Source organism: Peromyscus maniculatus, chromosome 1, assembly GCF_049852395.1.
Source record: "Peromyscus maniculatus bairdii isolate BWxNUB_F1_BW_parent chromosome 1, HU_Pman_BW_mat_3.1, whole genome shotgun sequence".
Classification (NCBI taxonomy): domain Eukaryota; kingdom Metazoa; phylum Chordata; class Mammalia; order Rodentia; family Cricetidae; genus Peromyscus; species Peromyscus maniculatus.
In genome coordinates, this window is record NC_134852.1 from 13,945,010 (window position 1) to 13,972,273 (window position 27,264).

The following is a 27,264-nucleotide window of genomic DNA, read 5'->3' on the forward strand; positions in this document are numbered from 1 at the left end:
TAAAAGAAAAATAGCTTATTCTTTTGTCACCATTTCTTTTTGGGCATTGAAGCTAGACCAGGGCTAAAGATAACCCTTTAGTTTTTGAAAATCAAGACTACTTGAAGATATTTTCCTCAGGGATCAATTGGTCTTGCAGGAGCCTCTAGTTCTTTTAGCCTTTCTTCTACAAGCTGATCCATCCAGGTGAGAATGTGTCAAAGGCCTTGCTAGATCATGGCTTTGCTTGGGATCATCGTTGGAAAATCTCCTCTATCTTGCACGTCATCCCTGTAGACTGTACACTGCTTTGAGTCTACCTAGTAGGGTCTCCATGGCTTCCCTGAATTAGGGGACAGGTGACTTAACAAGGCTACAGGATATTTTATGAGATGCTCCATGTTCCTCCAGGAGTTGGCTGACGTTGGAGTATCACCCCTCTTACTCCCACTGTCCACAGCAGTACAGACTTGCCAGTGTCCTTACTGAGAGCCCGGGAGGGCACTTGTGTCAGTCTGGTATTTGTTACAGTATTGTTATTTTACATGTATGAATGTTTGCTTGAGTGTGTGTCTGTGCATCACATGCATGCCTAGCACCCTGAGTGACCAAAAGACGACACTGAATCTCTGGAACTGGAACCACAGATGCCTGTGAGCCATCACATAGGTCCTCTGAACTGAACCTCGGTCTTCTGTAAGAACAACAACTCTCTTAACTGCTCAGCCATATCTCCAGCCAAGTCTGGTATTGTTCTCCTCTTCATAATATTTATATAGAGCTGGGGCAGAAGCTAACACTTTTTAATACACACTGACTGGATGGCCATTTTGTTCCTTTAAAGCAGAACTTGAAAGCTGGGCGGTGGTGGCGCACGCCTTTAGTCCCAGCACTCGGGAGGCAGAGCCAGGCGGATCTCTGAGTTCGAGGCCAGATTAGTCTACCAAGTGAGTTCCAGGAAAGGCACAAAGCTACACAGAGAAACCCTGTCTTGAAAAACCAAAAAAAAAGCAGAACTTGAAAAACTTTCCCAGGGCAGATCATTACTTTCAGAGAACTCCAAAGACTTCAGTGTGTTGAATTTTGAGCTTAGAAAGTCAGGATCACAGTTACCATATCTACATCTCATCTTTCACATTCAATTCATGCCGTACTTAGTCTTGGTAAGGATTTCCAGCTTTCTAACTGATGCTGGGGAAACAATCGTCCATCTTAATCTTTGTACACAAATCCTTCTTTTGCTATATAATAGCCTTTCTTACACCTTTCCATCATTATCTTTTTCCTATGTCTTGTTTCTTTTTCAATAAATATCCTTCCTTCACATGATCAAACATGATAAAATTATCAAGTTAAATAAAAAGGAAAGTTTAATCCAAAACAGCATACAGAGCATACTGAGATAAATTAATATTCCTAGAATGAGTAATATAAAATTGCAAAGCTTTAGTTTTCAAGAAGACCTCAATGACAACAATTTCAGACAGCAATATTTTCTGCCTTGTATAGTCCAGGAAATATTCTCACATAGGCATTGGCACTCAATGTGGATGCTGCACAGAAGATATGAGTTGATTCCAGGATGACAGGCTGGACACAAATCACATGAGAATCACTAAGATTTCTTATACTTCACCAAAAGAAGATTTACACACACACACACACACAGAGAGAGAGAGAGAGAGAGAGAGAGAGAGAGAGAGAGAGAGAGAGAGAGAGAGAGAGAGAGAGAGATCTATCCATAATCCTTATGTAGCCAGAAGAATCAATACCATACAGAGCATATGATCTTCAGGGTTTAGATTTTAGGGTGGAGATGTATTCTTCTTGGTCTGTTCATGGTCACTGCTGAGAGAACCCTATAGCAGCATATAGTATATTGGAGGTGAGATAGATTTATCAATCTTTTTTTTAATTATTTGCAGTTTATTTTATTTCAGGTTTGACATTCTCACTGTATTTTTCTTTGTTTTCTTGTTTTTTAAATAAATTTTTATACATTTTTATACCAATCACAGATCCCACTCTTCCCTCCTTCCATCCCTCCAGCCTTCCCTCACCCATCCACCACCCACTCCCTCTTACAAAAAGGTGAGGCCTCCCATGGGGAGTCAGCAGTGCTAGGTCCATTAGGTAGAGGCAGGTCAAAGCCCCTCCCCTGCCTCAAGGCTATATTGCATCATTCTTCATAGAACACACTATCTATATGTATTCTATGGATGAGAAAATAATCAGGGGAAGATGAAGTCCTATAAGACTTCATTGTAAACTAGGGTTTTCATTTTGATTTTCAGTGATGAAGTGTAAAAACTCACGTGATAAATCTCAGAAATGAAGCTTCCACATCTTTATACATATTTATACCCACAGCAATATTTCCTCAGGGAAAATTAAAGAAGGTTTACCTGGATATGTGAGAAGCAACCTTTCAATCCACAATACTTTCCCTATCTAACATGGTGGCATTTCAGATAAATACATAGAAAACAAAGACACAAAAGACTAGGAGGACATATATTTATTGTTCAGGTACCTTATATGTGTCCAGGATAAGCACAAATCTCTGTTTTCAACTTTAAAATTTACATCTGTCCATTGACAACAATATGCCAATACATAAGGTTATTAGCTTTGCTTACATGAGATAACATTTGTATAAACTCTTCACATGAAAAGCTAGATATATGGAACTGTGGCTCTGTATCAGAGGTGGTACAGTATCTCACTCCATAGCTCTGGGATATACCATTAATTATATTGCATTTCTCCTGGATTAACTTTCCCAGTACTGAGATGCCTGTAGTGAGTCACAATATCCCTTTTGTAAAGACAGCATTTCCAAACCATTATTTACTATAGAGTGTTTATGGCTGTTGGTAAAGCTGTTTTCTGTGTTTGGCCTTTTGACTGTGGTTTTCAGCAGTTGAAGAGCACAGAACAGGGATCCTTAGGATCCCTAAAGATCAACAGGAAGGGAGAAATAGTGGGGAAGCCTGCAGTCAAAGCTTCATCTACATGCCTCAACAAGAGACCCCAGTCTGTTAAAATAGTGTGAAAGATGATACAAATAAAATTTAGGAGGTACAGGGCAACAAATGTGACCACCAGCATGAGGATGGTGTGGGCTGCTCTGGTCTCAGCATGGCCTCTGCGGTTCTGATTGGAAGTGAGGCAGTGTTCGTTGGTGATGCCTATGGAGGAGAATCACCATGGAGACACTGGTCCAGATCATGATGCTGATGAATGTGGCATCATGGGAAAAACGCAAGAAGACAATGCCTACACTGAATCCAGATGTGGAACAGAGAAACTTGCTGTTATTGTTAGTGCCATTGCCTGTGCTCTGTGGACCACTGACTTTGATTGGAATGTAGACGTTATTTAAGACACTGAACAACTAACAACTGTAACAAGAATAACTCAGGGCATCAGGGGGTCTTCCTCGGAGCATCAGCCTACCCCAGTGACCAGGAACAAGAGTGACAAACTGGTGGATGCTCAGGGCACAGGTGGAGCACATGTTTGTGCTTCAAGCCACCAGGCGAATGAAGAACACAATTTTACATCAAAGGTTACTTGGAGGACTCCAAGGAACAAAAACCATGATGTTGCTTGGAAATGCAGTGACAAGGAGAAGGAAGGCATTGGTCAAGGCCAAGTTGGTGACAATGACCTGTGTTGGCCTCAGTCGAGAGCCAGTAAACATGGGAGAGAAATTATGGACAAACAGAAAAATGTTGGCCACGGTCCCAATCCTAACTTGGAAAAGAACAAACATGTGGAGAGTCAATTCCTCAGAGGTTTTTAGAGCTTTACTCTGAGAAGTCATGGAGAGGACATCTGTGCAGACTGGAGTGATGACCATGAGGAACACTGCAGCATTCAAAACACTTCTCAATGGTCTGAGCATAATGAATGGTTTGAGTCTTTACTTCTTCTATGAAGGAAGACACTATGGTATCACAGTACAGGAGCTTGTCCTGGAGAACACTGCATAGACAACTCAGACAATTATTTTGTACTTCATGTACTTTCTCTCACCTCATGATGGAAAGGTGTTAGTGTTACAGCTATATCTTTCTTGGTCAACATCACACCCATGATAACACAGTAGTACATATTAATATATGAACACTGAACATAGAAACACATCTTTGCATCCTTTCAATGCAGAAACTTTCCTCTTAACGCAATGATTTCTTCATCCCAAGGAAATGTCTGTTTCACAGGTTAGCACTTATCTGAAAATAACATTTAATGTGACATCTATGTATAGGATGGCTGATTTTTAGCTGATGGATGGAGACTGTTCCTCTGGAAAACTATGTATGAAGTAAGTTGCAGACTAAACAAGAGCTTTCAAAGACTTGATTCAAATACATGAGTTTCAAAAGAATCTGTCTCTGCAAACGGTTTAACTGTGATGTGTGGTGGTATTCTAATTGTACTGAAATGTGATTTTAATTGTATGTTAATAAATAAAGTTGCCCGGGGTCAGAGCTATTAGAGCCATAGACAGAGTGTGGCAGTGGTGGTGCACGCCTTTAATCCCATAGATCTCTGTGTGTTCAGGGATACAGCCAGCATTGGAGACATATGCCATTAAGACCTGGGGGACTGTACATACAGACAATGACGAGGCAGTCACGTGTTTGGGTTTACAACCAATGAGAAGGCAGAACAAAAGACTATGAAAAGATGGACAGACAGGAAATAGGTCTCTTTCGGGAAGCTAGGAGCTCGCAGGAGGAAGGGTAAGATTTTATCTCTGAGCCATGACCTCTAGGCTTTCTCTTTTACATTGGTTCTGTGTTTCTTATTTAATAAGATGGTTGGTTACATCTACAGTGATGGTGTATCCACAAATTTTGAGCGTGGCTACAGGAAGCTGGAGCTGACTACCAGCATCTCCATATCTCCAGTTTCTGCTTCCTTATAAAAATAGTTAAGATACAGAAATTGATGAATAAATGAAATGCTTTGGTCCCTGGGGACCAAATGTGTTAGTAATTACAAACTGGAGGTTGGAGAGATGGGTCTCAAGAAGACTCATGTTAAAATCCAGCACTCACATGGTTGTTCATAACACCTGTAACATCAGTTCCCCAAGTTGAATGCCCTCTCATGGTTTTTGTGGCACTGCACCAATGTGGTGCCAGACATACAGGCAGTTATAACACTAGATGCATAAAGTAAAATTACTACATCTTTAAAATGACAAGAATTCAAACTTGTAATTCACAAAATCATGTAAGTAAAGTAAGTGGCCAAAAAAGAACCCATCAGCTTTTGTGAAAATTTTATACAGATCATCAAAGTGATAGAATACAAAATATTTCAAAAAAGTAACCAGTTTTCTGATCACAAATATGAACCCTGATTTATACACATATATCCTAATATACAGAAGCAGCCCTAAAATTTCTATCACAGAACTCCTTCAGCAGATAAACATCTTTAGTGAAATGACTGAATACAAGAAAAACTCCAATAAACCCTCCTATATCAAAATGATAAACATGCTAAGAAAGAAATCAAGGAAACAACACCCTTCACAATAGCCACAAATAATAAAATAACTTGGTGTAACTCTAACCAAGCAAGTGAAAGACCTATATGACAAGAACGTCAAGTTTTTGAAGAAAAAAATTGGAGAAGATATCAGAAGATAGGAAGATCTCACATGCTCATGGATTGGTAAGATTAACATAGTAAAAAGGGCCATTGTACCAAAAGCTATCTACAGAGTCAATGGAATCTCGATTAAAATTTCTACACAATTCCTCACAGCCCTCAAGTGAGCAAGCAATACTTGACTACATATGGAAAACCAAAAAACCCAGGAAAGCTAAAACAATAGTGTACAATAAAATGTATCATCATGCCTGATTTCAAGCTCTACTACAGGAATATAGTAATAAAAACCACATCATACTGACATAAAAACAGAAAGTTCATTCAATGAAATCAAAGACTCATATGTAAATCCACACACCTATGGACACCTGATTTTTGATAAAGAAGCCAAAATTATACAGTGGAAAAAAAGAAAGCATCTTCAACAAATGGTGCTCATGTAAATGGATGTGAGTATGAAAAAGGTTACAAATAGATCCATATCTATCATCATACACAAAAATCAAGTTCAAGTCAAAGATGCGTTTTTTTAATTTAAGAAATTTTATTATTCATTTTGCATTCTAACCACAAATCCCCCCCTCTTATCTCTCTTCCTGCTCCCTCCAGGGATACCCTGCAACCCACCCTCCATCCACTCTCCTAAAAACCTGGTACATTCAGTTGAGACAGGACAAAGCCTTTCCCCACTGCATCAAGACTTTGAAATTTCCATTTTACCCTTATACCTTTGGGTTAAATGATCTTGAGTCCTATTAATAGCGTGAATGCATCATGGCAGATCCCTAGCTGAGAACTGGTGTTAACTAGAAGTCAAACTAACAATCTCAAAATGTCAAGCTACAGGGACCACTGATTTAGCCTATAAATGGGTGCATGGCAGGAATTTATCATAAATGTCAAGTAGAAGGAAACTGATCTCTAGAGGCTGAGATTTTAGTAGCTGTGTGTTTTCAAACTAATAAGTTGAGGTGATTTCTGCTTAATATACTTTTTTCTCTCTTTCCAACAGCCAACTTAATACCAAAAATACATGTTTGAAGAATTGTCTGAATTTGGAACAAAACCCTGTAAACCAGCTTTGCAAAATTATTAAGCCCCAATACTCTCCGTCCCTTTGAATGGATTGCCTTATCCTGTGCAAAAACCTGCTAATATCTGAGCTAGATTTTGCAGTTCCTGACAACAAACATTGTTCTATTTTGCCAAGCAGGTATAAAGAGATGTTAAGAAAAAATGTTAATGAGACGAAGCAGTTTTGTAAACCTTACATATTTAGCAGCATTTCATGTAGTTTTGTTTTTTGTTTTGTTTTAATAGTATCTGATAGACCGTAGAATGGTATAGCCAGTAGATTCTTACTCAGACTCTGAAGTATACTAAACCCAAGGGCAGTAACAGGACAGTCCTTTTTGAGTGTTTTTGAACAAACTTTTTACTACATTTCTTAGCTTTGGTGTAAGAACAAGTAGCACAGGATTCTGTACTCGTCCATTTTAGGCTTTTCCGACAGAGTTGTCTGACAGTGTTGCGACTTGAATTCTGGTCAGCCTCAAACTGACTTGGCTGAGCGGTCACTAGTGTGTTGGAAGTCATTTGGGTTCTTTGTTGTTAGAATTTGCTTGGTTGAATATATGGTTGTTATGAAGCTATATGTGTAACGGGCAGACTTATCTGTTGCTATTGGTTAGCTTCAATTGTGTATTCAATGAAAATTAGGTTTGCTCAATGAATCTGCAGAGATTTAAAAAAAAGAAAATGGCATAACCATCATGTGCTCTCCCATTCTCATATTTTCCCTCTGGAGAGGATATTTCATGTTTCTACGAAGCTGTGTGAGCCGTAGTAGAAATGTCATTGGGGGTAGAGTGTATCTGTCTTCTTTAGGCTGATGGAGAACATTTGGTAAGAGAGTTGTGTAACCCCTCCAGATGGACATGTTGAATAAATTACAGAAGGACATCAGTAGTTGCTTGTGCCACATGTGTAGAAAAAGGACGTCCCTGACTGGAGATGGAAGAGAGGTGAGGGGAGGTAAAGTCAGGACCTTGACACATCCTAGGCAGGGAGGGAGGAGAGGTAAATACAGAAGATACTTTGAAGTGTTTTAGTCAAAGCCTTCGAATCTGGTGATGGGATCACTAGAGCATCCATCCAGTCAGCTCTTAAATAGTTTTCATTTGAACCCTATGGCTGAGACTATTTAGCTGAGAGGTCCTATGACCTCTCAACATCTGAGAATTCCCCAATTTCCTTATGATTCAAGAAAATTCATTGTATGTGCATTTGGGGTGGAATGAGAATGTCTGCATAGGCTCGTCTCCTTGAAAGTTTGGTCCACAGTCGGTGGAATTGTTAGGGAATGGATAGGAGGTCCAGACATGTTGGTGGCGCTGTGTCATTTGAGGTAGGCTTTGTGGTTTCAAAAGACTTCTGCCATTCCAAGTGTGGATCACTTTGACATTTTTGGTGTGGATCAAGATGTGAGTTCTCAGCTGCTCCTTTACTCTGCCATCACACACTCCAGTCCTCTAAGACCATGAGCCAAATTAACTCTTTCTTTATCAATAGCATTGGCCATGGCATTTTTATCACAGCAACAGAAAAATAATGCAAATGATATAGAAATGACTGTGTAGCCTACAGAGGAAGTAGAACCATATAATTAATGCTTTAGTAGGGATTTGGAAGATCTTTCTCTTCAGTTTGCACTTGCTGCTACTCAGACCACACAAAAAGAATGTGTGGCATATTGAGAATCCTATGAGTGTATCATATCATTCTTAAATATTCTTTCAGATTTTGCATAGTAGATTCATTTTTGAAAGCCTCACTGAATAGTCCTGAATGGTCTGGAATTCACCATATCGACCCAGCTGGATTCTTCCTCACATAGAAGGTCTGCCTCCACCTTCTGAATGTTGTGATTAAAGCCTTTGCCTCTGCATCCATCTGTTTCACAGTCAGTTTAACTACAATGTCAGTCTTGGTCAGATCACAGTAAATAGCTAATAAACTCCCCATTAATACAAACTAAAATATTAAAAAGGGTAAAGTTTAACAAAAATACAATCAGGAAAAAGACAGACTAAGTAGGAAGGACAATTAAGTCAAAGAGAAAACTAGGACCGCAGTTTTTATTTTAATGCTGAAAACTAAAATTTCTCATGAAAAGTCAAAGAAATGAAACTTCTATACCTTTATTAGTATTCACACCTGCAATAGAAATGTCTTTAGTCAAAGTCCAAGTTTTTTAGATCCTTGTGGGAAAACATATAGTGGCATTTTCTGGCTAATTGATGATGTGGGAGGGCCCAGTTGAGTGTGTGGTACCACCCCTTGCACCAAGGGTGCTATAAGAAAGCAGGCTGCACAGTTGATGGAGAGCAGGTCAGAGAGATCCACTTGCCTCTGCCTCTCGAGTACTGGAACTGATTTAGGTTGAGACCACCACATATGGTCCATTACATGTAGTTTTCAGCTCAGGAGAAACCAATGAAATAAAAGTTTCTATGAGATAAAATGCAAGCACAGAAAAATTTCAATACAGGTGTGTCCAGGATGCCAGTGTTCATAACCGGCAGGTGTCTGGCCCTGATATCCCTCAGAAAGACCATTACAATGTCACTGTTTAGTGGCAGCATCTGCGTGGTTAGAGTTTGGGTTGTCTCCAAGGAGGAACAGGTTTTCTCCCCATAGCAATCACCACAAACAACTTTTGGTGGTTACTAAGGAACAGCTGGGCAGAAGTTAGAAAAGGTTTGCATGTTTCATTTTTGATAATCTATATTTGGAATTGATGTTGATATTAGTTATGGAAATGTGTGCTTGCAGGTAGATCAAGGGATGTATTTATGGTATTACCTGTGGGGTGGTGTACATTGCACAGTACTGTTTCAATCCTCCAAAACCATGCTGTGGACAAGTCCTTTCATAAGAACCATCATTGTGTGAGCTTGAGTCTAGTATATGCTATACAGGTCCTACATTCTTCTATATGTGGCCGGGGACTGTTTACTCTGTCAGTGTAGACCCACAGAAGCACGTGTTTCCTCCAGCAGATTCTTTTAGGTATTGCAGTGTTCATTTGTCTGTTCGTGAATCCCAGGCTTGTTTTCTGAGATACCCACGGATTCTCTGACACTACAGAGGCCTAATATATTGACACTGTGCAGAGAATCTGCTGTATAAGTTAGTAATCCTGGGTAAACTGTCAAGGATATGCATTAGGCAATCATAAAAATATAGAGAACCAGGTATGGGTATGTGTCTGCAGTACTAGCATGTGCAAAGCAAGGAAAAGAGGAATCACATCCTAAGACGCACCTTTCCTTTATAGTTTCAAATTCAATTCCAGTGATAGTGGACATGGCTTCTGATCCCCTTGACCATGTCTAGATTCAGGATATAACTCAGGGACTGTCAACTGACTCAGTGTGAAGTTTAGAACCGTATTACATCACTCACCTTCTCAGTTCTGCTGGGACCCTTGCGGACACCAGCAAGGCACTGTGAGGTCACAGTTCCATGACTCTCCACTTCACAACTGGCCTCCCAGGTCTGAATAGAATTCATGGATCTCATACATGAGGTCAGAAGCAGTACTAAAGATTAATTCTAGCACTGTGCAATCTGCTGAGCACTTCTGTGAGTCTGGAGCTGTGCCATTAGCAGCAAATCGGGGGTCACTTTATATACCACATCCAGGAATCAGTCTAAGTCTGTGGGAGTTTTGCAAGTAGCTGAAAATAGATCTACCACATGACCCAGCTACATCATTCTTGGGCATAGGCCCAAAGAACTCTATATCCTACTACAAAGAAATTTATACCCATGCTTATCCCCACTCTGTTCACGATAGCTAGAGAGTGGAACCAGCCTAGATGTCCATCAACTGATGAGTAGATGATGGAAATGTGTTGTGTGTGCACAAAGGAATCATAGTCACTCAAGAAGACAAAATGGAATCACAAAACTTCCAGGGAAAATAGAGAATATTATGTAAGCAAGGCTGGGGAAGACAGATGGGCTGGCTTGCTTTCATATGCGTATCCTAGCTTCCAATTTTTATGTGAGTTTATTTATGTGGGGTGAGTATGCCTCACTGCCAGGAAACTAGAAAGGAGCCCAGCAAAGGTGGGGAATGGGAGATTTAAAAGGATAATGGTGGGAAGGATAATAAAAAGTGTGACAGTGTGATATTAAAGTGCAAAGGGGGAATCACTGCAAGTGAAAAGCAGGGATGAAGGGCAGGGAGATGGGGAGATGATGGATGCAGGGAGGGTCAACCAAGACTGTTTGAAAATGCCATAAGGAAGTGGCTGCTTTGTACACTAACTTCAAAAGCCAAGAGTTGAACAAACTTGTCAGAATCACTACTCATCATGCAAACACAGTTTTCAGAATGAGAACCATCTAACTCCAACCAGAATGGCTCTTAGCAAAAGAATAGAGAAGAGTACCACAGAGCACAGGCTGCTTTTGCAGTGGACCTGGGGTTGCCGCCCAGTACCTATGTTAGGGAGCTGGCTCTGAGAGAACTGTCGCCCTCCTCTGGCCACAGTGGGCACTACACTCACGTGGACACATAAAATGTATTAATAGTAGTCATTGGATCAGATGTATAGAATACACACAGGTGTATTAACAGACACATACTGATGGAGAAACAGTGTTTGTAAAGCAGTGTATTGTAGGAGCAGGAGAACAGAAAATTCAGTGTAGAAGAGAGATGCAGAAGTGGTACAGTCCATGGGAGGCTGTTTGGTATCAGGTGGGCAGTGCTAGAAAATTGATGAGGGGATTTCTGAGAGGGCTCCGTGGGTTGAGGCACTTGCTGTGGATCATTTGAGTTCAATCCCTGGGACCCACAGAGTGGACAGAGAGAACTGACTCCTGAAAGTTACCTCTGACCTCCACACATGGGCCATGGTGTGTGTGCACATACACACACACAGACACACAGACACAGAAACACACACACACACACACACACACACACACACACACACACACACACAAAATGTAATAAGAAAAGCTTTTTTAAAAGATTTTTTTATTGTTTTTATTTCACGTGCGTTTACATGCAGTGTCCTGAGAGGCCAGAAGAGGGCATGAGATGCCCTGGGACAGGAGTTACAAATGATTGTGAGCCGTGATGATGGTGCTGCGAATTAAATCTGGGTTCTGTACAAGAGCAGCAAGTGCTCTTAACCATTGAGCCATCTCTCTAGCCTCAAAAGACAGTTTAGAGAGAGGGCAATATATACATTGATGTAATTGGTACTGGTAAGTCAATCAATGAGACTAAATCAGCACATCGTACCATGAAGGTTCAAAATTTAAATATGAGTAATTATATTAATTTATGGAAGAAAATAAATAATAATATTAAATTTCAAGGTTGTAAATATCATCATAAAGGATAGGATTAATCTAATATATTTTGTGAAGTTTTAAGACAACTCTACCATCTAGATAACATAGACAATATGTAGAAAAACTCAACTCTTGGAGATTTGAGTCTCCACATAATTTGTATTTATATATACACTCCAGTACACCAAACATGTGTAGTCAACCTCAAATATGTTTTATATATTTATAAATGGAATGTAATTATGTTTAAATAAAATTAATTTAAACATATTCAATTTAAATAAACCTAAATTTATTTTGTCTTTTACTGAATGTAATATTATGTATGTTTATTCATATATTATGTATATACTTTATGTACATTTATTTATATATTTATGTATATACTGATGCACAGTCAAGTTAAATCTCCATATTTAGGAGAAAGAAACACATGCTAAGCCCCCCATTATTATAACCACCATCATCCTTTCCATTCCTGTCATCTTCATCATCATCTTCTCCATCTCCATCCTCCTCATCAACACCATCATATTAATTAAAATATCCATTTCCCACAGGAGGAAGTTCAGCTATTGCATGTAGCCATGGAAATCACCTCGAGTTAGGACCCAAGAAGTGAACCACCCTTCATCTCTTCGGAATCCCCCAGCTCCCATCAGACACTTTAGTTCATTACTATTACTATGTATTTCTATACAATTGTGTGGGTGTGTGTGCTTATGCCGAGTCACATACGTGAAGGTCAGAGGACAGCGTGGGACTTGGTTCTCTCTGTCCACCTTTATGACAGTTCTGGGGATTCAACTCAAGCTGTGAGTTTTGCACAGCGGATGCTCTACCCACTGAACCATCTCACCAGTCATTAAGAGAAAGAAAGATCGAGAGAGAGAGAGAGAGAGAGAGAGAGAGAGAGAGAGAGAGAGAGAAAGAAAGAAAGAAAGAAAGAAAGAAAGAAAGAAAGAAAGAAAGAAAGAAAGAAAGAAAGAAAGAAAGAAAGAAAGAAAGAGGTGGGAGGGAGGGAGGGAGGGAGGGAGGGAGGGAGGGAGGAAGGAAGGAAGGAAGGAAGGAAGGAAGGAAGGAAGGAAGGAAGGAAGGAAGGAAAATGCTATTGAGATGACTCAGTGGGTGAAGGCAGTTGCCCCCGAGACAACAACCTGAGTTCAATCCCTGGAACCCAGCAGGAAGGAGAAAACCGACTCCTCCAAGTGGCCTCTGACCTGCACATGTGCATGCCTCCCGATAAATGCAATACAATACTTTTAGAAGGCGTCAAGACACGGTTTTTGTAATGTGTTATCTGTGACAGAGCCAAGAACCACGTAGACAGCCAAGGTCAGGACACAGCTCAGTTTCAAGGGAGGAGTAAGGAGCTTGGTGGTGAAAGAGATCTTGGTGGGAAAGGGTTCAGGACTCTCCAAGCTCCGTTTCCCTAGGTAAAACTGTGTCTCACCTGACCCAACATAGGACTTTCTAACCCTAACAGGGTTCAGGTTTTCTGTGGAGCAGTCATTCTCAACCTGTGGGTCATGACCCCTTTGAGAACCAAACGACCCTTTCACAGAGACCTAAGACCTTGGAAAACCTAGATATTTACATTGTGATCCATAATAGTAGCAAAATTACAGTTATGAAGTAACAACAAAAATAATGTTATGGTGGGGGGTTCACCACAACATAAGGAACTGTATTAAAGGGTTAGGAAGGTGAGAACCACCGCTGTAGACAATGGAGGGAAATAGTTAAAATTTGTGCTGACCAGGCAGCAGTCTTCTGGACTCTAGCCTTCACTCTGACGCCTTCAAGTGCTTTGAAAACCAGGGGAAGTAATGTTACTGCTAACACAGCCCAGGCTGGTAGTGCCGTACCTTCATGAGAAGGACTTGACTCACATCATCAGCTTTCATCTGATACTAGAGTTGCAAGAGGAATGTGGGGTGCTGGTAGACACCCAACGGTGACAGCTTCTGTGTTTTATAAATGTAACCAGCCATTCCAGAACCGTCATCCACTTCCTCACATACAATTCTAAGACCCTGCTGTGAAAATTCAGACCCATAAAGTGCTTTGCCTTGGAGAATCACAAAATAAAAGAAGCCAGATATTCCGATTATCTGCAGAATGGAGCCTGTGACTCGTCCCTCTCATCGGGAGCAGAAGGCTGTGCAGAGAAGTGCTAGGATTACACTAATGGCACTGTGTGATGTTGTAATAATAATAATCATATTGCCAGCATCATAAGGATTTCCAGCTGGCAGCCTGATGGTGATCATTTACACCTGGGGCTAACAGCACAGGCGAAACACTTTTACAAAGCCTGCAGCCAATGACAGAACCATAGCAGCCAATGAAAGGGAGAGAGCCTACTGCCAATCAAAAGGCTAGCATGGCTTCTTATTCTAAGTTTTTCACAGTGGTCTTTGATAAGGACCAGCCCATGGGACCCTTTCCAGACTGGGTAAGGAACTCACTCCCTCTAGTGAGATGTCTTTATTCTCCATCTGTTTTTCTCCACGCAGTGCTTTCCTGACCATGAGTTTCTTTGACCCTCAGTCAGCATTGACTCTGATCTCTCTCGTGGTTACGTAAGTCCGTTCAATCAACTGCACCATCACTGTATTGTTTCTCAGTGGTTCTCTTGTTTCTTTAGAGGAACGGCCAGAAGTGGGGGTTCCAGATCTGATTGTTGTTACAAGGAGGAATTCTAACAAAAAGCATGTGGGTGTGCAGAGATTAGACTGTGCACCCAACCTGTCCTCCCTTTAAACGTCCAGGTTGCCCTCGGGCTGGTGAGTCGGCTCAGCTAGTAAAAGTGCCTGCTACCGAGCCTGACCACCGGAGGTCTATCTCTGGGACCCGGCTGGTGGAAGGAGAGACCAGACTCCCACAAATTGTTCTCTGACCTTCACATACAGCATATGCGTGTTTCCAACCCCCAAACAAAAAGGTAATAGGCTGGGCATGGTGGCACACACCTTTAGTCTCAGTACTCAATAGACAGAGGCAGGCAGGCCTCTCTGAGTTCAAGCCAGCTAGGGCTACACAGTGAGACCCTGCCTAAAAGTAAATGTAGAAAAGTTAAACTTCTATGTTTTCCAACTCTAAATTGGGTGAAAGAATGAATTCTTCCAAAAGGAGTCAGGGCTCATTATATTTTTTTAAACTAATTACAGCTGAGAATGTAGCTTAGTTGGTGCTCACCTGGCAGGCATGAAGTCTGGGTTCCTTCCTCAGCATTGTCTCAAACCGGCAATGGTGTGACCCCAGCACTTGGGAGGTGGATACTGGAGGGTCAGAAGCTTACAGCTATCCTCAGATCCACCATGGTGAGTCTGAGACTAGGTTCCAGGAGACCATGTCTTAAAAATATTAATCAAAGGCATAGAGATTTGGAAGCTGTGGATATTGGAGAAATCAGGGTGAAAGGACAGACCACTGAAACTCAAAGTTCTGTTTCTCAGACTCGGTGGCTGTGCCTCTTCTGATTGTGAGATGGATGGAACCTGGCCAGAGAAATGAAAACATGTGGTTACAAAGGAAGAAAGTGGATTAAGTATGAAAGCTGTTGCTATGGTGATTTGGTTGGGTAGCTTTGAGGTAAATGTTTGGTACCCAGAAGCTCTTGGAAATCCTAGCTTCATGTTAACTGATAGGGAATTCATTTTATCATCAACCTTTCTCTCTGTTATCACAAGGGTAGTGATAATAGGTGGAGTGATAACAGGTGGTGACCTCTATGAAAAGTGAGGCAGGTGTTGGCAGGAGCACTGAGGTCCACAGCATGAAATGATAATGAGCTAGAGCCTAAAGTCAGCATGATGGGTCCTACAGTGTTAAGAGCATTGGTGAGGACTCTTGTGTAAGCCTAAAGTCAGCGTAATGGGTCCATACAGTGTTAAGATCATCAGTGAGGACTCTTGAGTGAGCCTAAAGTCAGTGTGATGGGTTCTGCAGTGTTGTGAGCATCCGTGAGAATCCTTTTGTGAGCCTAAAGTCATCATGATGGGTCCGTACAGTTTCAAGAGCCTCCATGAGGACTCTAGGATGCACTGTGAGGGGTAAAGCTGATTAAGCAGTCAAGCATTTGAGACATCTGTGGGAGATCCTGAACCTTTGTGAAAGATCTCAAGCCCAACAGGAAAAGATGATTAGAGAGAGATCCGGGACACGTGAGGTTTTTAAAAACTTATGGTCAAATGTACTGGCACGACGCCCACTACTTTAACCATTGTTAGGAATGTGAAACCATTGTTCAGATTTCTTAACATACTTGCTTTGCTGGGTACCCATCACTGCCATGCATCTCCAGAAACTGGTCACTGTTCTAGACAGAAACTACTTCCACTAAACAGCTTGCCTTTCTCCTTCTCTTCCTCCACTCCACAGACTCTGCCTTCCAGACCTAAGAACTGGATCAAAGTACTTCAAATGAGGGGAATACGGTATCTTGTCAGTGGATGATTTTCCTTGGTCATCCTCTTTATAGGTCGGCCCATGCTATAGACTATGCCAACATTTCCTTCCCTGTGGTGGCCAATAATACCCATGTGTTGAGATAGACCATGCCTATTTATTGATCCTCTAATTGGTATTTAGCCACTGCCAGCTCTTAGCTTACAGTGAACAGTGCTATTGTGAGTGTTGGGGTACAATGAAAAGTTGTACTCTACAAGTGAGCTTGTGCAGGCTGCATTCTGCTACCAGGGATTGTGGGGTGCACAAAGATGATGGTATAGCACATTAGGACTCCCTCGTGGTCTGTGTCAGGAGTGTGAGGTCCTTTTGTGTAACAGGTAAGAGTCCCCTTTGGATCCCAGTCAACTTTTAATATCTGGTTTATCTAATTGCACAAATTCATGAACCATTATTTGACTATCCTCATATTTGTGAGTATTTAAGTTTGCGTCTTTTAAAATATTATTTATAACTCTGTAATGTTCATTTATTCAGTTGTACATCTGTGAGCATCCATGCAGTTGTTTCTTGGGAATGGATTCTAGGTGAGGAAATCGGGGGAGAAAGGCAGCATTCCCTTTCTATTTTTGGAGGGAGCCTGCCAGATTTCCACCCAAAACTCTGTCCACACATTTATCTTTATTCAGCCTGCATTGCACACCTATCAAGTTGTGGGTTATATATATTTTATATACTGTATTTGTATACTATACCTATAGAAATGGAAAATGAGCTCCTTTCAGTATTTTGCTGGTGTATAACAACTTTCAGTTTCTCTCCTGTATATATTCATTTCTAAGTAAATGCTGATTTTCTTTTGAGTGATACTAAAATGTATGCTTAAGTTTTAACTACTTGGGCAACAGAGATAGTGAATCTTTGTGAGTTTGAGGCCAGCCTTCTCCACATAGCGAGCTCCAGACCAGCCAGAGCTACATAGTAAGACCCTGAAAAAAAACTTAGATGTGGCTTCTTAGGATTTTTAACTTCATTTGGTAACGTTTTAATTGCATTTTTTAAAGGAGACCATGGTTTCTGATTCAGAAAGTGATGTTTGAAACACCTTTTTCTGATGGCTTTGATACTTGCCCTCCTAATGGATGACCACTTAAAGTTTTGATAATTAGTGATATGGAACACCTTTGCATGATTTTATTGGCCAGATGTTCACCTATTCTGAATCAAAGTGCTTCTCTTTGTTGCTGAATTTTGGGAGTTTCTAATATTCAAGATGGTATTTCTTTATAATGTATGTGACTATAGCTAGCTCCTCTTTAAGAGTAATCAATCAGAAAAGGCAAATGCCATGTGAGTCCCCTTCTAAGAGGCTCTTAATCAAAATCCTAAAGGCAGGGAATTGATCTCATAGGAGCAGAGAGAAGAATGGTTAGTGCTCTGGGGAGAGGAAAGAAGGGATGGAGAAAGGCTGCCCAATAAGCATTAGGTTAGATTATAAGAAAAATGAGTTTTAATAATGAAAATGTGGTGTGCACAAACAATGGAATGTTTCTTAGTTACAATGAAAGAAGAAATCATGAAAATTGTAGGAAAATGGATAGACATGGAAAGCATAATATTGAGATGACCCAAACTTAAACAAAAACAGCACATTTTCCCTCATGAGGGTCCTCCCCTATAATATCCTAAAAGCAGGGTTTTGCTTCTGTGGCTGGAGACCAGGCTCAGCAGTTCAGAGCACTTGCTGCTCTTTCAAAGGACCTGGGTTTTGTTCTCAACAACCACATGGTGGCACAAAACCATCTGTAACTCTAGTCCCAGGGGCTTCACTGCCCTCTTCTGGCCTCTGGGGACACCAGGAGCACACGTGGTTACATAGACATGCATATGGGCAAACCATTCATACACACAAATTTAAAAAAAAAAAAAAAAAAAAAAAACTTTTGCACTGGACAGTGGTGGTGCACTCTTTTAATCCCGGCACTCAGGAGGCAGAGGCAGGCAGATCTCTGTGAGTTTGAGGTCAGCCTGGTCTACAAAGCAAGTTTCAGGATAGGTTTCAAAGCTACACAGAGAAACCCTGTCTCAGAAAAACATTAATAATAATAATAATAATAATAATAATAATAATAATAATAATAATAATAAATAGGCCCTCTGGATACAGAAGATGGTTGTTTGGCTCGAACTGTTTGGGGGGCACCCACGCAGGGGGATCAGGATCTGTCCCTGGTCTATGGGCAGGCTTCTGGAATCCCGTGCCTGTGGCGTGACATCTTGCACAGCCTTGGTGCAGTGGGATGGGGCTTGGACCTGCCTAGGCTCAATGTGCTGGGCTCTGCTGACCCCCCATGGAAGACCTCGATTTGGGGGATGTGGGGATGCAGGGTGGATTGGGAAAGAGGGCTGGGGAGGGAGGAGGGAGGAGGGGGATCTGTGGATAGCATGTGGAGTGAGTAGAAAATTTCTTAATACAGAAAAATGAAAAAAACCAAAATAATAAATAAATAAACAAACAAACAAACAAACAAACTTTTGCATCTGCAGAAGGGTACATAGCCATACCAAATAAAGTAGGCAAGTACACCCTGTGGGGTCCCACTGGGTTTTTATTCCTAAAAGGAAGGTCATGTGCCTCACTCAGGGGCTAGTTATGGCCTCACATGACTTGCTAATTTAGAGCAGAGCATTGGGGAGCAGAATGAAATTTTGAATACCCCGTATGACCTTGATCACATATTTTGATTTCAACAAGTGCAGACCCTGGAGGAACTGGGATTCCTCCCAAACAGCATCTTTAAATTTTTCTTTAAATGAAGCTTTGTCGTATGTGACCCTCTGATACAAAAGACACAGCGTTTCTGTTTCATTCCCCATGGATATGTGTAAACAGGTGTTAAGTGTGGCTACAGTCCTCAGATAGAAGACCAAGTGGGTAATAGGAGTTGTTGACTGAGAAAGGACGGAACGCAGACATAAGGACACACGAGTCATGAAAGAGGGTATAAAGTCGACAGTACCCCATATTCTCAGGCACTCTCACAGCCAAGAACTAACCAGACCTGACCCTGCTTAGCTTCCAAGATCAGACAAGATCCAACGCGTTCAGGGTAGTACAGCCATAGACAAAGATTTCTTATTTCAAATTTCTCCTTATTTACTTTTACTGTATGAAGTTTTTGCCTTGCATGTATGTCTGTTCGCTATGTGTGTGCCTAGTCCCTGCTGAGGGCAGAAGAGAGTATCAAGTCCCCTGGAACAGGAGTTACAGGCAGATGTGAGCCACTCTATGGGTGCTGGGATTTGAACCTGGGCCTTCTGTAAGAGCAACCAGTGCTCTTAAACGCTGAGCCGTCTCTCCAGCCCCCAGGATTTTTTTCTTGTTTAAATTTTCCCCCTCAGGCCTGGAGAGATGACTCTGTGGTTAAAAGCACTTGCTGCTCTCCCAAAAGACCCAGGTTCAATTCCCTGCACCCACATGGCAGCTCACAGCTGTCTGCAAGTCCTGTTCCAGGGAATCCAACATCCTCACACAGACATACATGCAGGCAAAACACCAATATATGTAAAATAAAAATAAATCATTAAAAGAGTTTTCCTAACATATATGTAAAGTCCTGTGAGGCAGTCATTGTGAAGGCTGTGTTCCTTTTAATGCCATTGATCATTAGTGTGATAGGAATTAAACATGGATAGACACTGAATACATTGGTTAAACTGATCCACTTAGAAAAGTGACTTTTAAAAAGCACTCTGTGGGGAAGGGTTTTATGACATAAAAATTTCCCCCTTTATACTCCATTTAAAACTATATCAAGTTGGGGGCTGGAGAGATGGCTCAGTGGTTAAGAGCACTGGTTATTCTTCCAGAGGACCTAAGTTCATCACCCAGCACGCACATGGTGGCTCAGAATTGCCTGTAACTCTGGTTCCAGGGGAACTATCACTCTCACAAAGACATACATGCAGGCAAAGCACCAATGCACACAAAATAAAACAAAATAATAAATCATTAAAACTATATTGTCATTCTATTATAGTATTACTTCATATGTGAATTGTGTTGCTGTGCATAGAGTGTTTTATTTAAAGAAAGGTTAGAATAACAAATTTAAAATACCTAAAGGGTCTGGTGTTCTAGTCTGTAGTTGGGTGACTATAGATAGCAATAATGTGAAAATGTTTCAAAATATTGGAAGGATTTTTGATTATTTCAGTACAAAGAAATGTTTGAAGAGATGGGTATGTTACTGTGATGAAAACATCACCCAGCAGAGAAATGTATTGAAACTTTGCAAAGTTGCCTGTTGAGTATGATTTCGAAGCATTGATGAAAAATAGAAAATCCTTTTCCACATAGTCAAATTGTATTCATCAACGTGTTGTTTGTAGGAAACTAGATGCAACTAGGGATTGATCGTGAGCATATTGGGTCAGACCAAGAGAATGTGGCATGTTTTCTCTAACTTGTGGACCATGGGTTTTTTTTGTATAGACATTTTAAATTATATTTATACACATGTATGTATATTTTTCGGTCAGTGACAAATACATTGTTTTTATTACAGATTTTCAAATTTTTTAAGAAATTTTTTATTCATTTTTGCATACCGACCACACTTTCCCTCTCTCATTCCTCCTCCCGCTCCCTCCCAGCCTTACCCACGCCCATCTCCTCCTCCTAAAGGGTAGGGGCTCACAAGGGGAGTCAGCAAAGCCTGGTACATTCAGCTGAGGCAGGACCTACCCCTCCCCCCTGTATCAAGGCTGAGCAAGGCGTCCCACCATAGGTAATGGGTTGCAGAAAGCCAGCTCATGCACCAGGGAAAGATCCTGACCCCACTGCCAGGGACCCATCGAACAGATCAACCTACACAACTGTCTCCTGCATGCAGAGGGCCTAGTCCAGTGCCATGCAGGCTCCACGGCTGTGGGTCTAAAGTTTGTGAATTTTTACGAGCTTGGCTCAGTTATCCCTGTAGGTTTCCCCATCGTGATCCTGACTCCCACCCCTTGCTCATAGAATCCCTCTTCCCTCTCTTCTACTGGACTCCTGGAGCTCGGCATCTGCTTCCATCAGTTACTGGATGAAGGCTCTAGCTTCTCTGGAGCTGTGTGCTGTGGCCTGGTTATCCTTTGCTTTATATCTAGTATCCACTTATGAGTGAGTACATACCATATTTGTTGTTCTGTGTCTGGGTTACCTCACTCAGGATATTTTCTAGTTCCTTCTATTTACCTGCAAATTTTGTGATATCATTGATTTTTACAGCTGAATAATACTCTGTTGTGTAAATGAACTACATTTTCCTTATCTATTCTTTAGTTGAGGGGCATCTAGGTTGTGTCCAGGTTCTAGCTATTATGAATAATGATGCTATGAACATAGTTGAGGATCCCTTGGGTATATGCCCAAGAGTGGTATCATTGGGTCTTGAGGTAGATTGATTCCCAATTTTCTGAGAAGTTGTCATACTGATTTCCAAAGTGGCTGTACAAGTTTGCATTCCCACCAACAGTGGAGGAGTGTTCTCATTGCTCCACATCCTCTCCAACATAAGCTGTCTTCAGTGTTTTTGATCTTAGCAATTCTGACAGGTGTCAGATGGTATCTCAGAGTCATTTTGATTTGCATTTCCCTCAGGACTAAGGATGTCCAGCAATGTTTAGCCATCTGTTGAGAATTCTCTATTTAGATATGTAGCCCATTTTTAACTGGGTTGTTTGGTATTTTGCTAGTTTCTTGAGTTTTTATATATTTTGGAGATCAGCCGTCTGTCAGACATGGGGTTGGTGAAGATATTTTCCCATTCTGTAGGCTGTCGTTTGTCTTATTGACCATGTCCTTTGCCTTACAGAAGCTTCTCAGTTTTAGGAGGTCTGATTTATTAATTGCTGCTCTCAGTATCTGTGCTACTGGTGTTATATTTAAGGAGTGGTCTCCTGTGCCAATATGTTCAAGACTGCCTCCCACTTTCTCTTCTATCAAGTTCAGTGTAGCTGGATTTATGTTGAGGTCTTTGATCCACTTGGACTTGAGTTTTGGGCATGGTGATAGATATGGATCTATTGGATCTATTTGCAGTCTTCTGCATGTTGGCATCCAGTTATGCCAACACCATTTGTTGAAGATGCTTTCTCTTTTTCCATTGTATAGTTTTGGCTTCTTTGTCAAAAAATCAGGTGTTCATGGCTGTATGGATTAATGTCAGGGTCATCAATTTGATTCCACTAGTCCACAACTCAGGTTTTATGCCAATATCAAGCTGTTTTTATTACTATAGCTCTATAGTAGAGTTTGAAGTCAGGGATGGTGGTGCCTCCAGAAGTTGCTTTATTTTACAAGATTGTTTTAGCTATCCTGGGTTTTTTGTTTTTCCATCTGAAGTTGAGTATTGTTCTATAGAGGTCTATGAAGAATTGTATTGGGATTTTGATGGGTATTGCATTAAATCTGTAGATTGCTTTTGGGAAGATTTCTATTTTTATTATATTGGTCCTCCTATCCATGAGCATGAGACATTTCTGATATCTTCAATTTCTTTCTTCAAAGACTTAAAGGTCTTGTCATACAGGTCACTTGTTCAGTTAGTTACCCCAAGGTATTTTGTATTATTTCCATGGGTTTGTTATAGATATTTTAAATCCTATATATTTTATGTATAAATTAATGATATATTTATATAGGAAATATTATATATGTTTATGGCATAATTTATCTATATGTGATGCATATAGATACAGAAGCAAATTGTCTAGGGAATGTAACAGACTAACAGTAGAGAGGAGAGAGAAAAAGAGGGTAGAGCAATGTGGAACAGGTTAAAGTTCACTACATGCTAACTGAACACATTCCCATGAAACCCATTATTAAATGCAAGAATGGGTACCAGTTTTACTTTGTTTTCATTTTTCTTTATTAAGAAGTGTTCTCACTCTACATACCACCCACAGATCCCCCCTCCTCCCTCCTCCCACTGCCCAGCCCTCTCTCCCAAACCACCCCACATCCCCACATCCCCCAAATCAAGGTCTCCCAGAGCCCGGCACACTGAGCCTAGGCAGGTCCAAGTCCCTTCCCACTGCACAAGGCTGCGCAAGGCATCACACCACAGGCACCGGATTCCCAAAAGCCTACCCATGCACCAGGGACGGATCCCCAAAACCCCACCTGGGTGCCCGCCAAACAGTTCAAGCCAAACAACTGTCTTCCATATCCAGAGGGCTAGTTCAGTCCCATGGGGGCTCCACAGCCACTAGTCTACAGTTCATGGGCTTCCACTAGTGGGGCCAGTTATCTCTGCACATCTTCCCATCATGACCCCCTGCCTGCAGAATCCCTCCTCTCACTCATCGATTGGATTCCCAGAGCTCAGCTTGGCGCCTGGCTGTGGATCTCTGCATCTGCCTCCATCAGTCCCTGGACAAAGGCTCTGTGATGACGGTCGGGGTATTCACTAGACAGATCACCAGAGTAGACTAGTCCAGGCACCCTCTGGACCACTGCCAGTAGACCAAGGTGGGGTCAGTCTTGTGGATTCCTGGGAGGCTCCCCAGCACCCTGCCTCTTCCTATTCCCATGATGTCCTCATCTATCATGATATCTTCCTCCCTGCCCTCCCACTCTGTCCCAGTTTCAGCTTGACCCTCCCATTTCCCTATGTTCTCATCCCCCATTCCTCACCCTTCAGGACCACCCTACACCCAGTCCACTCATGTAGGTCTCATCCACTTCTCCTTTGCAGAGTCATCCATGTATCCCTCCTGGGGTCTTTCTCTGTTAGCTTGGCTCTCTGGAGCTGTGGGTTACAGTCTGGCCATCCCTTCCCTCACGTCTAGTATCCACTTATGAGTGAGTACATACTGTTTGTCTTTTGAGTCTGGGTTACCTCACTCAGGATGATTTTTCTAGTTCCATCCATTTGCCTGCAAATTTCATGATATCATTGATTTTTACTGCTGAGTAGTACTCCATTGTGTGTATGTGCCACATTTTCTTTATTCATTCTTCAGTTGAGGGGCATCTAGGTTGTTTCCAGGTTCTTGCTATTATGAATAATGCTGATATGAACATAGTTGAGTGTGTGTCCTTGTGATATGATTGATCATTCCTAGGGTATATGCCCAAGAGTGGTATAGCTGGGTCTTGAGGAAGACTTATTCCCAATTTTCTGAGAAATCACGATACAGATTTCCAGAGTGGGTGTACAAGTTTGCATTCCCACCAACAGTGGAGGAGTGTTCCCCTTGCTCTACATCCTCTCCAATGTAAGCTGTCCTCAGTGTTTTTGATCTTAGCCATTCTGACAAGTGTAAGATGGTATATCAGTGTGGTTTTGATTTGCATTTCCCTGGTGACTAAGGATATTGAACAATTCCTTAATTGTCTTTCAGCCATTTGAGATTCTTCTGTTGAATTCTGTGTTTAGCTCTTCAGCCCATTTTTTTAAATTGGATTGTTCAGTATTTTGATGTCTAGTTTCTTGAGTTTTTTATATACTTTGGAGATCAGTCCTCTGTCAGATGTGGGGATGGATAAAGGTCTTTTCCCATTCTGTAGGCTGTCATTTTGTCTTATTGACCATATCCTTTGCTCTACAAAAGCTTCTCAGTTTCAGGTGGTCCGATTTATTAATTGTCACTCTGTGTCTGTGCTATTGATGTTATATTTAGGAAGTGATCTGCTGTACTTATGCGTTCAAGACTATTTACTACTTTCTCTTCTATCAAGTTCAGTGTAACTGGATTTATGTTGAGGTCCTTGATCCACTTGGACTTGAGTTTTGTGCATGGTGACAGATATGGATCTATTTACAATCTTCTGCATGTTGACACCCAATTATGCCAGCATCATTTGTTGAAGATGCTTTCTTTATTCCATTGTACACTTTTGGCTTCTTTGTCGAAAATCATATGTTCATAGGTATGTAGATTAATGTCAGGGTCTTCAATTTGATTCCATTGGTCCACTTGTTGGTTTTAATGCCAGTACCAAGCTGTTTTTATTACTATAGCTCTATAGTAGAGCTTGAGCTCAAGGATGGTGATGCCTCCAGAGGTTGCTTTATTATACAGGATTCTTTTAGCTATTCTAGGTTTTTTTTGTTTTTCTATATAAAATTAAGTATTCTTTCAAAGTCTGTGAAGAATTGTGTTGGGACTTTGATGGAGATTGCATTGAATCTGTAGATTGCTTTTGGTAAGATTGCCATTTTTACTATGTTGATTCTATCGATCCATGAGCATGGGAGATCTTTCCATTTTCTGAGATCTTCAATTTCTTTCTTCAGAGACTTAGAGTTCTTATCATACAGGTCTTTCACTTGCTTAGAGTTACCCCAAGGTATTTTATATTATTTGTTGCTATTGTAAAGAGTGATGTTTCTCTTATTTCTTTCTCAGCCCATTTATCATTTGTATATATGAGGGCTACTGATTTTTTTAGTTCATCTTGTATCCTGCCACTTTACTGAAGGAGTTTATCAGCTGTAGGAATTCCCTGGTAGAATTTTGGGGTCACTTATGTATACTATCATGTTGTCTGCAAATAGTGAAAGTTTGACTTCTTCCTCTCCAATTTGTATCCCCTTGATCTCCTTTTGTTGTCTTACTGCTCTGGCTAGAACTTCAAGTACTATATTGAATAAGTATGGGGAAAGCGGACAGCCTTGCCTTGTTCCTGATTTTAGTTTTGAGTTTCTCTCCATTTAACTTAATGATGGCTGTTGGCTTGCTGTAAATTGCCTTTATTATGTTTAGGTATGTTCCTTGTATTCCTGATCTCTCTAGAACTTTTATCATGAAGGGGTGTTGGATTTTGTCACAGGCTTTTTCAGCATCCAATGAGATGATCATGTGGGTTTTTTTTCTTTCAGATTGTTTATATGGTGTATTACATTGTCAGATTTTCATGTGTTGAACCAACCTTGCATCTCTGGGATGAAGCCTACTTGGTCATGGTGGATAATTTTTTGATATGTTCCTGAATTTGGGTAGCCAGTATTTTATTGAGTATTTTTGTATCAATGTTCATGAGGGAGATTGGTCTATAATTCTTTCTGTGTTGCATCTTTGTGTGGTTTGTGTATCAGGATAACTGTAGCCTCATAAAAAGAATTTGTTAATGTTCCTTCTGTTTCTATGGTGTGAAACAATTTGAAGAGTATTGGTTTAGCTCTTCTTTGAAAATCTGGTATAATTCTGCACTGAAACCATCAGATCCTGGGCTTTTTTTTTTTTTGGTTAGGAGACTTTTAATGACCATTTCTATTTCCTTAGGGGTTATTAGACTATTTAAATAGTTTACCTTGTCTTTATTTAACTTTGGTATGTGGTACCTATTCAGAAAATATCCATTTCTTTCAGATTTTCTGATTTTGTGGAGTACAGGTTTTTAAAGTATGATCTGTTGATTCTCTGGATTTCCTCATTGTCTGTTATGTCTCCCTTTTCATTTCTGATTTTGTTACTTTGAATGCACTCTCTCTGCTTTTCGGTTAAGTTGGATAAGAGCTTGTCTATCTTGTTTTTTGTCAAAGAACCAACTCTTTGTTTCATTGATTCTTTGTATTGTTCTTTTTTCTATTTTATTGATTTCAGCTCTCAATTTGATTATTTCCTGGTGTCTGTTTCTCCTGGGTGAGTTTGCTTCTTTTTCTGGAGCTTTCAGTTGTCCTGTTAAGTCACTAGTCTGAGATGTCTCCAACTTCTTTATGTGGGCATTTAGTGCTATAAATTTTCCTCTTAGCACTGCTTTCATAGTGTCCCATAAGTTTGGGTATGTTGTACTTTCATTTTCATTTTCATTGAATTCTAGGAAATCTTTAATTTCTTTCTTTATTTCTTCCTTGACCCATT

The 27,264-nt window shown here is 40.8% G+C and overlaps 1 pseudogene; it reads right to left on the minus strand.

Moving 5' to 3' along the window:
* Positions 1–2,895: 2,895 nt before the first annotated feature.
* Positions 2,896–3,808, minus strand: LOC102905334 (vomeronasal type-1 receptor 4-like; annotated as a pseudogene).
* Positions 3,809–27,264: the final 23,456 nt, after the last annotated feature.